Source organism: Chiloscyllium plagiosum, chromosome 33 (assembly GCF_004010195.1).
Source record: "Chiloscyllium plagiosum isolate BGI_BamShark_2017 chromosome 33, ASM401019v2, whole genome shotgun sequence".
Lineage (NCBI taxonomy): Eukaryota > Metazoa > Chordata > Chondrichthyes > Orectolobiformes > Hemiscylliidae > Chiloscyllium > Chiloscyllium plagiosum.
This window is the reverse complement of record NC_057742.1, coordinates 33,628,456-33,639,761: the sequence shown is the minus strand read 5'-3', so window position 1 is coordinate 33,639,761 and position 11,306 is coordinate 33,628,456. Positions and strand designations below refer to the sequence as shown.

Here is an 11,306-nt window from a genome sequence, read left to right as displayed (position 1 = left end):
TAGGGTGGTTAAGAAGGCATTTAGCATACTTGTACTTCATCGCTCAGAATGAACCGTGTGTGGAATGAACTTTCAGAGGAAGTGATGGATTTACAGAGTTACAACATTTAAAAGATATTTGGATAAATACATGAATAAGAAATGTTTGGAGGGAGATGGGCCAAATGCAGGCAGGTGGGATTAATTTAAAAATCACACACCACCAGGTTATAGTCCACCAGGTTTAATTGGAAGCACTAGCTTTCGGAGCAACGCTCCTTCATCAGGTGGTTGTCGACCTGATGAAGGAGCGTCGCTCCGAAAGCTAGTGCTTCCAATTAAACCTGTTGGACTATAACCTGGTGGTGTGTGATTTTTAACTTTGTATACCCCAGTCCAACACCGGCATCTCCAAATCGGGATTAATGTAGTTTGGGATTATGGTCAGCATGGACTGGTTGGACTGAAGGGTCTGTTTCCTTGCCGTATGACCGTATGACTCTATGATCAACTTGATCTCCCCCCACATTTTTTTTGTTCTTTCTCTCTCCATACTTCAACCAAACAGACAGACTCTGCTCATTGGATGAAATACTCATGAACAAGACAACTTGGTCCCTTTAAATTATTCATTCATAGGATATTGACATTGCTGGCTAGGCCAGCATTTATTGGCTATCCCTAATTGCCTTTAGAAAGTGGTGGTGAATAGCCTTCTTGAACCGCTGTGGTCCTTATACTGCGGATATACCCCTGATCCATTTGAAAGGAAGTTGCAGGATTTTGACCCTGTGACACTAAAGGAATGGTGATCTATTTCCAGGTCAGGATGTTCTGTGACTTGGGGGGGGGGATCCTGCAGGTGACGCTGCTCCCATGTATCTGAAGCACTTGCCCTTCCAGGTGACACAGGCCATAGGTTTGAGTGGTGCTATTGACAGAGGCTTGATGAGTTCCTGCAGTCCAGCTTGTAGATGATATTCAAAAGCCAAAATCATTGAAATATTCATCAGGTCTGGCAGCATCTGTGGAGAGAAATCAGAGTTAACATTGGGGGCAGCACAGTGGCTAGAACTGTAGCCTCACAGTACCAGGGACCTGGGTTCAGTTCCACCCTAGGGTGACTGTCTGTGTGGAGTTCGCATGTTCTCCCTGTGTCTATGTGGGTTTCCTTTGGGTGCTCTGGTTTCCTCCCACAATTCAGACGATGTGTGGGTTAGGTAAATTGGCCATGTTAATTTGCCAAGTCACAGGTAAATGTAGGGGAATGGGTCTGGTTGGCTTACTTTTCAGAGGGCCAGGGTGGACTTGTTGGGCCGAAGGGCCTGTTTCCATACTGTAGGGAATCTAATCTAACCTTTTGGGTCCAGTGACCCTTCTCCAGAACACTGGTCATTGGATGTGAAAAATCAAGTCTGCTTTCTCTCCACGGTCGCTGACTGCGTCTGACTGAGTTTTCTTGGTGATTTGTGTTTTTGTTTATGATTTCCAGCAACTGCAGCTATTTCAGTGTCTTTTTTTTGTAGTTGGTACATACTATCACCACTATGCAATGGTGCTGAAGGGAGTGAACAATATAGATTTTGAAAAGAGTGTCAATCAACTTTTGCAGGATGATGTTGGGCTTCTAGAGTGTTGTTTGAGGTGCACTCTTCTAAGCATTCACTTATACTGATGACTTGCATCTTGGAGATTGGTATAAAGGGGCTGAGTTACTTGCTATGGAGTTCTTAACATTTAAACGAGAAAGGATGCAGAAAAGATTTACAAGGTTGTTGTCGGGGTTAGAGGCTTTGAGCTCTCAGGAGAGGCTAAATAGCACGGGGCTATTTTCTCTAGGGCCTCACAGGCTGAGGGTTAACCTTACAGAGGTTTATAAAATCATGAGGGGCATTGATAAGGTGAGTAGCCAAGGTCTTTTTCCCAGGGTCGTGGAGTCCAGAACTAGAGGGCATAGGTTTAAAGTGAGGGGGAAAAATATAAAATGGATCTAAAGGGCGAAGTTTCCACGCAGAGGGTGGTACGGGTATGGAATGAACTGCCAGAGGAAGTGGTGGAGGCTGGTACAATTACAACATTTAAGCCAGTGTGCTTTCAATTAAACCTGTTGGACTATAACCTGGTGTTGTGTGATTTTTAACATTAAACCTTGCTAACCACTCTACCAGGAACCTTGTCAAATGCCTTATTGAAGCCCATATACACATCCACCGCTCTGCACTCATCAATCCTCTTTGTTACTTCTTCAAAAAACTCAATCAAGTTAATGAGACATGATTTGCCACGTACAAAGCCATGTTGACTATCCCTAATCAGTCCTTGCCTTTCCAAATCAGTCCTTGCCTTTCCAAATACATGTAAATCCTGTCCCTCAGGATTCCCTCCAAAAACTTGCCTGCTACTGATAGGCTCACCGGCTATAGCTCCCTGGCTTTTCCTTACCACCTTTCTTAAGTAGTGGCACCACGTTAGCCAACCTCCAGTCTTCCAGCATATCACTTGTGACTATTGACGGTGAGAGGGGAAAATTTTGAAAGGGACCTAAGGGGCAATGTTTACATGCAGAGGGTGATGCATGTACGGAATGTGCTGCCAGAGGAAGTGGTGGAGGCTTGTACAATTACAATGTTTAAAAGGCATCTGGATGGGTATATGAATAGGAAGCGTTTAGAGGGGTATGGGCCAAGTGCTAGCAAATGGGACTAGATTAGGCTAGGATATCTGGTCAGCATGGACAAGTTGGACCAAAGTGCCTTTTTCTGTCCTGTATATCTCTGTGACTCTATCGCTGCCAACAATCACAACCATATTCCTCTGTGCTATGAATGCAATCAATTGTCCCCTATTACCATTGGTTCCAGTTGTGTTGGATCTCTATGATGACATACAAATACAGCTTTGATGTCAAGTGTTCACACTCTCGCCTCACCTCTGGGGTTCAGCTCTTTGGTCCATGTTTATATCAAGGCTGTAAAGAGGTCAGGAGCTGAGTGATCCTGGAAGAACAAAACTAAACATCAGTGAGCAGCTTATTCCTTTGTGCCATTTGGTAGTACTGCGGATGATCCCTTCATCACTTCACTATTGATCGAGAGTCAACTGATGGGCAGTCATTGGCTGGTTTGGATTTCTTCTACTTTCAATGCATAGGACATATCTGGGCAGTTTTCCAAATTGTCATGGAGATGCTAGTGTTGTAACTGCACTGGAACAGCTTGCTGGAGGTGCAGTTAGTTCTGCATCACATTCTCTGACACTGTTGCCAATACCTTCCATTTGTTTCTTAATTTCCCGTGAAATTAATCAAATTGGTTGAAGACTGGCATCTCTAATTCTGGGGACCTTGGCACTTCTGATGATGATGAATTGAGCCTTGTCTTTTGCACTGATGTCCCATCATTGAGGATGCATATATTTTTAAAGCTTGTCAGTTGCATGCTGCTTCTGTTGTTTGCATGCAAGTAGTCCTGTGTTGTAGTATCACGTGCTGACACCTCTTTTGTAAAATTGTCTGGTTCTACTCCGTGCATCCACTCTTGCACTCTTCATCGAACTAGGGTTGATCTCGTGGTGTAATGGTAATGGGAAATGCTAGTCTGTGAGGTTACAGATTGTGGTTGAATACAATTCTGCTGCTGCTGATGACCCATAGCACCTTGTGGATGGTCAGCGTAGAGTTGCTGAACCTACTCATTTAGTCCCATTTAGCACGGTGGATGTGCCACACGATACAATGGAGGATATCCACAGTGTGAAAACAGGAATTTGTCTGCGCCATGTTTATGGCAATGATCACTCCTGCACAAGTCTACTCATCCTAATTCCAACCCAGATTGGGAGAAAGTGAGGATTGCAGATGCTGGAGATCAGAGTCAAAAAGGTGTGGTACTGGAAAAGCACAGCCATTCAGGCAGCATCCGAGGAGCAGGAGAGTCGATGTTTCGAGCATAAGCTTTATTCAGGAATGTGGCGGTGCCCAAGGGGGCTGAGAGATAAATTGGAGGGAGGTGGGGCCTGCGGGAAGGTAGCGCCTAATGCAATTGGTAGATGAAGATGAGGAGTGTTGGTGATAGATTGGAGCGGAGGGTGGAGCAGACAGGTGGGAAAGATGATGAAGAGATAGGACAGTTCAAGAGGGTAATGCTGAGTTGAAAGGTTGGATCTGGGATAAGATGGGAGGAGGGGAGATGAGGAAACTGGTGAAATTGACATTGATGCTGTGTGGTTGGAGGGACCCAAGGTGGAAGATGAGGTGTTCTTCCTCCAGGCATCAGATGGATAGGATTTGGCGGTGGAGGAGGCCCAGGACTTGCACGTCCTTGGCGGGGTGGGAGGGGGAGTCACCCACCTATCACTTTTTCCAGTTACCTTCATCCCAGCCCCACCCCCTCCCATTTATCTCTCAGTCCTCTTGCCCCCAACCCCTCCCAACATTTCTGATGAAGGGCTTATGCTTAAAACATCGACCCTCCTGTTCCTCAGATGCTGCCTGATATGGTGCGTTTATCCAGCGCCACACTTTTTGACTCCAACTCACACTTATCTATTATCACATCGGTCATGTATTTTCCTGCACATTAATTATTCTCAGTGGATGCTTGAAACCTTGTTATGGTCCCCAAGTTGGGAACCTTTGATCTAGCCCATTGCCATGGTGTTATACCAAGGCGTTGCTGTTGGTGCTGTCATTTGAATGGCTGCTCCAGCTACTGTAGAAATTCTAAAGCATGTTTTAAAGAAGAACAGAGTGCCCCCCAGTGATTCTCAGAATTTGTCTTCCTGCTTCAGCATCATTTCAAGTTGATGTTCTGGGCATTCATTCGTTCATTTTATGCTTGATAAGACCTTGCTGTTTGCAAATTGGCTCCAGCATTCACATCACCATCAAAGCTAAAACAAACAGAGGGGATGAGGATCTGAATTTATTCTGAAGCAAAGCAAAGTTTGACATCCTCCTTTCAAGATTCGCAAACTGCTTCACTTCTGTTGCCAGATATTGGACTTTAGCTCCATTTACCTGATAACTGCATCATGCATGGGCAGTTCTGGTATAAGTACACCTCTGATTGGATTATTCCATGTGGGAGTGATATAACTGACCTGCACAAGTCAACATGACTTGCCTTCTATTAAAGATCAGAAAAATCTGACCAATGAGAAGTTAGTTGAAACTTTATTGCTGGAACAGCACAGCAGGTCAGGCAGCATCCAGGGAACAGGAGATTCGACGTTTCGGGCACAGGCCCTTCTTCAGAAGGGCCTGTGCCCGAAACGTCGAATCTCCTGTTCCCTGGATGCTGCCTGACCTGCTGTGCTGTTCCAGCAATAAAGTTTCAACTTTGATCTCCAGCATCTGCAGACCTCACTTTCTCCTCCAATGAGAAGTTAGACCATTCGCAATCAAAGGGAAGAAATCTTGTCTGTTTGCATGAGATTGGATTTCTTATTTGAGTAACTGCATTGCATTAAATTTAGCCAAACTTTCTTAGAACTAAAAGCAAATTGCCTGTGCAGGCTGTAGAAATGTTTGGGTAATCCTTTTTAGAGAAAACAACAAAAGTTAGAGATGCAAAGTGTCTGCCTGAAATAGAGTGAATATCTGAACCGGGAAGGTTCTACAATCAGATTAAAGTGACTGCAGAGAGCTTACAATGAGGCTCCAGCCGGGGTTTGGCAAGAACAGAACAAGGCTCTGAACTGCAGGCTCTGAAGTCCGTTCTCGCACTTGAAGAATGTATTCCAGAACACTAAATGAGCCAAGACCTTCAGGACAGGAGGGAGGTACAGGAGATCAATGGAACATTTGGAAAGGAATGGTTTGAGGCAGAATTGAGTTTGTGAACAGGAGAAACCCCCTGTTGTGAAAAATATGATGAACTGATCAATGCTTAGCAAGTATCAAACTCGTCTTCTGGTGTTTTTCAATTCTGGTAAGTGCAATCACCACATTTTCCTTTACATTTTGATGGGGCTGATCTAGAGAAAGCATCACCCTAAAATACGTCTTCTGTGCTGAGCAGCTAATACCTAAGATTCACAACTTACATCCATAATTATTTTCCATATTTAACTAAATTATTTTAATTCAATAGCATAATTTCTGATTGGGCTATTTGGTTTCTGAATGTATGGATCATTGTGTGGGTTATTGGTTGTGTTTGCTATCTTCTGTGACAGGAAATTGGAGCCAGGACAAGCAGAGATGAGTCAGTGTGACCATCTCACAGTTAGTGCAGAGATTAAGTCCCGTCTTCATATTGAGGATACCCTGCATTGTTGTCATAGCGTCATACAACACAGAAACAGACCCTTTGGTCCAACTTGACTGTGCCAACTAAGTTTCCCAAACTAAACTCTAGCTGGGACCTACCTGCACTTAGTCCATTTCCCTCTAAACCTTTCCTATTAATGTACTTGTTTCAGTGTCTTTTAAATGTTGTAATTGTACCTGCATCTACCACTTCCTCTGGCAGTTCATTCCACATACAGGCTACCCACTGTGTGGAAATGTTGTCCCTTAAATCCTTGTTCTCTCACCTTAAAAATATGCTCTCTAGTTTTGAACTCCCCCATCCTAGGGAAAAGGCGTTTGCTATTCACCTTATCTATGCCCCTTATGATTTTATAAACCTCTATAAGGTGACCCCTCGGCTTTATACGGTCCAGTGAAAAACGTTTTACCCTATCCAGCCACTCCTTATAACTAAAACTCCTATTCCCGGCAACATTTTGGTAAATCTTTTCTGAAGCTTCTCCAATTTAATAATATGTTCCTATAACAAGGCAACCAGAACAGCACACAGTACTCCAAAAGTGACCTCACCAAAGTCCTGTACAACCTCAATGTGACATCCTGGCTCCTATAGTCAATGGTGTGAGCAATGAAAAGAAACATTTCTTAACCACCTTTCTGCCTGGTGACGCAACTTTCAAAGCACTATCTATCTGAAGCCCTTGTTCTCTCTGCTCCATAACACTACCCATGGCCCTATCATGAACTGGATAGGTCCTGCCCTTGATCATTAATGCAACACCTCACATTCATCCAAATTAAACTTCATCTGCCACTCCTCAGCCAATTGGCCCAATTGATCACGATCCCTTTGTAATCTTAGATGACCTTCCTTATTATCATGCTAAATGGAACTCATTTCAAGCAGACCCACCAAATCTAAATGAAAAAAAAACAGAAATTGCTAAAAAAAAACTCAGCAGGTCTGGCAACATCTCTGGAGAGAAAGCAGAGTTAATGTTTCGGGTCCAGCGACCCTTCTTAAGAACTGTTCTTTACCCCTTTGTTTCTTTGAGGGACAATTGCATCAATAATGTGCCTGCAGAGTTCAGGTTCACATCACTTACATCATATCACGGTGCATGTGAAATACAGCAGAAAGAAAGCATGTGGGGTGCACATTCTGATTGTAAACAATGTTAGCCATGTCATTGGTCTTTGAAAATTGGGAAGTAGAAGAGATTACACACGACCTTAAATGTAGTACCCAATACAAAGCTATACAAGATTTGCTAGGGTGCACAGTAGAATGAAACAATTCTTTCTCCAGAGAATCACAGAGCCATACGATACAGAAACCTAACCAGTTCATGTCGACCATAATCCCAAACTGAACTAGTCCCATCTGCCTGTGCTTGGCCCATATCCCGCCAAACACTTCTTCTTCATGTGCTTATCCAAATGTCTGTTGAACCTTGTAGCCATACGCCACAGCCACCGCTTCCTCAGGAAGTTCATTCCACACAAAAACTTGTCTCTGTGTAGATCAATTGATCCTCAAGTCTTTTTAAATCTTTTTCCTCTCAACTTAAAAATATGCCCCTTAATCTTGAAAGCCCCCACCCTCGGGAAAAGACACCTACTGTTCACCTTGTCTATGCCCCTCGTGATTTTATAAACCTCTATAAGTATTACAACATGGCAGTGAACCCCTCTGCTAATTAAACCAAACACACAGAAAAGCTCACATCGCCTCGTAATTTGTTAAAGTATGAGTGACAGAGAATTCCACAAATTCCACTATTAAAGAAAATTATCAATTTTATTCTTTAATTCTAAAAGTGAACATGAAACAACAACTATATATAAATCTAAGCCTGTTTTCTGTTACAATTCTACAACAATACACTGATCCAATAAAAGCCCCTATTAAAATTACATTAACTTAATTTTCCAAACCAGACGGCCACTGTTGTCATCAGTGTCTGACTTCTTTCAGCTGAAGATCTCTCTGGGTCATCTTCAATCTTTTGTTGCAAAGATGTTTCATATGAAAAAGTTACCTTGGATACAGTGTTTTGAACAGCAGACTCTCTCTAGATGGCAGTTTGTCACTCTCTCTCTAACTTTCAAAATGTCTGTTTTTTTTATACCCCAAACATTGGATCATCTCATTGGTTTGATGTTGTCAAAACAGTAAAATTCAAATTCAATTGGGTTTAGTATCCTGGGGCATAATTTAAACTGGTCAAATTCAAACTGTTGTGAACATAGCAGCCAAATGTTACATATTTTCAATTTTCCTGCACACTCTGAGACTGCTAGTGAGTCACATGACAGGTTTGCAAGCTCACAGTGCAAAACAGCCTTCACTCTCTCTTAAAGGTACAGTATACACCTTCAAATTCATAACAATAAGGTCACCCCTCAGCCTCCTTTGCTTCAGTGAAAAGAGTCCCAGCCTATCCTGATGAAGTTTGAGAACCACAAAAAAAATCACTTATGATGGTGTATTGGGAATTCAAGGGTTAAAGATCCCCTATTCAAGTGATTCACTGCAGGTTCGATTGCGTATTTGTCCTATGACAGAGTGAGACTGGAAATCACAGTGGGGGGTCTGGTTGCTATCTCTAATCTGCCAAAATGGTCTGGAGCCATACATGTGGATTTTATTTCCATCCCCAGGCAAAGGTGTTTGTTCTCCCCAGACAAGACAGATAGCCTTGTTAACTGTCTTATTAACTGTCTCCTGTCTCTATTAACATACTTCCTTATCCACTAACAAGGGGATATGAACACCACCAATGGGAACAAAACAAAAACTCTATTATCTAAATCCCTTCCCCATTAACATACAATTGTGAATAATACAATAACCAGCTCCTGCAAACCATTCGTTATTTGTCACAGGAAGTCAGCAATTACCAGGCATTGTAAGATCGTGAAATACCTGTCTTAAACAACATAGTAGCAATCAGCCATGTGACTTTAAGACTTCTGTATTAGTCACACCCAAAGAAGGTATAAAATACACTGCTTGCATGGAAAGTTCAGAGATTCATCGAGGGGTGCCATCACAAGAAGGATATGAAACTCATTTGTTGTCACCCAGAATCTCTCACCCGCTATCCAGAAATAAAGCATCTACTTTCAAACTGAAATTTGTGTCGTCCGGAGTTGAGAATCAAACTTCCACACTTGGTGCCATGATTCCGACCTCAACATGGGAATGTCTCACTGGGCTGAGTAAGTGGCACAAAAGTCTGAATTGAACAGGACAGAGTGATAAGGGTGACCCAGAGTATCTTACCCCAGACTGCTCCTTGTGTTCAGCCAGACAATCTGTCCCTCACCCCATGGAACTGGTACCTTGAAGACATCGAACGAATCACCCGAACCCAGCCTGTAAGGTAGGAACGTTCTGTGCGATTGCTGTAAATTGCTGCGGGGAGACATTGGCTACTCTGTAATGTTCCTGTAGTAAAAGGCATGATTGGGGACCCCGATTCAGTTTAGAAAGCTGCCTCTTTCGGATATGGCCGGTGGAAATTTATATATACAGAGGAACCTCAATTATCCGAACGAGAAGGGCGGGCACTATTTTGTTCGGATAATTGATTATTCAGTTCACTGATTTCCTCTGGGGCTTGAAGTTTTCTGTGAGGTCTGCTCCCCGTTCAGGAGATTAGGCAGCAGCACACCGCACGCGAGCCCCCGCCCCCTTGCCAACTGTACACCAACAGTAAGACTGCTGCTGCCTTTGTGGGGTAAGTCTCCAAATAGCACACAGACACACAACTTCTTACTGCAACTTTTTGACAGATTCCACCTCTACCCTATACAGGACAATGTGGAGAGATTATCTGGGGGGGGGGGGGTTTAGGGTACATCCCTGTGTAGAACTCCAGGGAACATGTGGGGAGGGAGAGAGAGGACAGGGGGGGTCAGTCATTTGGAGACGGTACCTGGACTATTCAGGATTGTTCTCGGCAGCATTTCAGTGAGCCGAGTTTGTTTTTAATCATTGTAATCAAAAGACGAGCTCAGGATTGAAACAGCTCTTTGACGTAATGCTTTGATGTGGATATGGTGTATATGGACTTCAGCAAGCCATTTGATAAGGTTCCTCATGGTAGGCTCATTCAGAAGGTCAGGAGGAATGGGATTCAGGGGAACATAGCTGTCTGGATACAGAATTGGCTGGCCAACAGAAGACAGCGAGTGGTAGTAGAAGGAAAATATTCTGCCTGGAAGTCTGTGGTGAGTGGTGTTCCACAAGGCTCTGTCCTTGGGCCTCTATTGTTTGTAATTTTTATTAATGACTTGGATGAGGGGATTGAAGGATGGGTCAGCAAGTTTGCAGATGACACAAAGGTTGGAGGTATCGTTGACAGTATAGAGGGCTGTTGTAGGCTGCAGCGGGACATTGACAGGGTGCAGAGATGGGATGAGAGGTGTCAGATGGAGTTCAACCTGGATAAATGCGAGGTAATGCATTTTGGAAGGTTGAATTTGAAAGCACAGGATTAAGGATAGGATTCTTGGCAGTGTGGAGGAACAAGAGGGATCTTGGGGTGCAGGTACATAGATCCCTTAAAATGGCCACCCAAGTGCACAGGGTTGTTAAGAAAGCATATGGTGTTTTGGCTTTCATTAACAGGGGGATTGAGTTTAAGAGTCATGAGATCTTGTTACAGCTCTGTAAAACTTTGGTTAGACCGTGCTTGGAATACTGCGTCCAGTTCTGGTCGCCCTATTATAAGAAAGATGTGGATGCTTTGGAGAGGGTTCAGAGGAGGTTTACCAGGATGCTGCCTGGACTGGAGGGCTTATCTTATAAGGAGAGGTTGACTGAGCTCGGACTTTTTTCATTGGAGAAAAGGAGGAGGATAGGGGACCTAATTGAGGTATACAAGATAACGAGAGACATAGATAGAGTCGATAGCCAGAGACTATTTCCCAGGGCAGAAATGACTAACACAAGGGGTCATAGTTTTAAGCTGGTTGGAGGAAAGTAGAGAGGGTATGTCAAAGGCGGGTTCTTTACACAGAGAGTTGTGAGAGCATGGAATGCATTGCCAGCAGCAGTTGTGGA

General features: G+C 43.6%; 1 long non-coding RNA gene across 2 annotated transcripts in view; it reads right to left on the bottom strand.

Moving 5' to 3' along the window:
- Window positions 1–463: 463 nt before the first annotated feature.
- The window catches only part of LOC122540008, a 47,907-nt gene continuing 37,064 nt past the window's right edge, over window positions 464–11,306 (bottom strand). For both annotated transcript variants that reach the window (XR_006309228.1, XR_006309229.1), the window contains one exon: window positions 464–1,004. This is a non-coding gene — a long non-coding RNA (uncharacterized LOC122540008). The remainder of the gene's footprint in view (window positions 1,005–11,306) is intronic.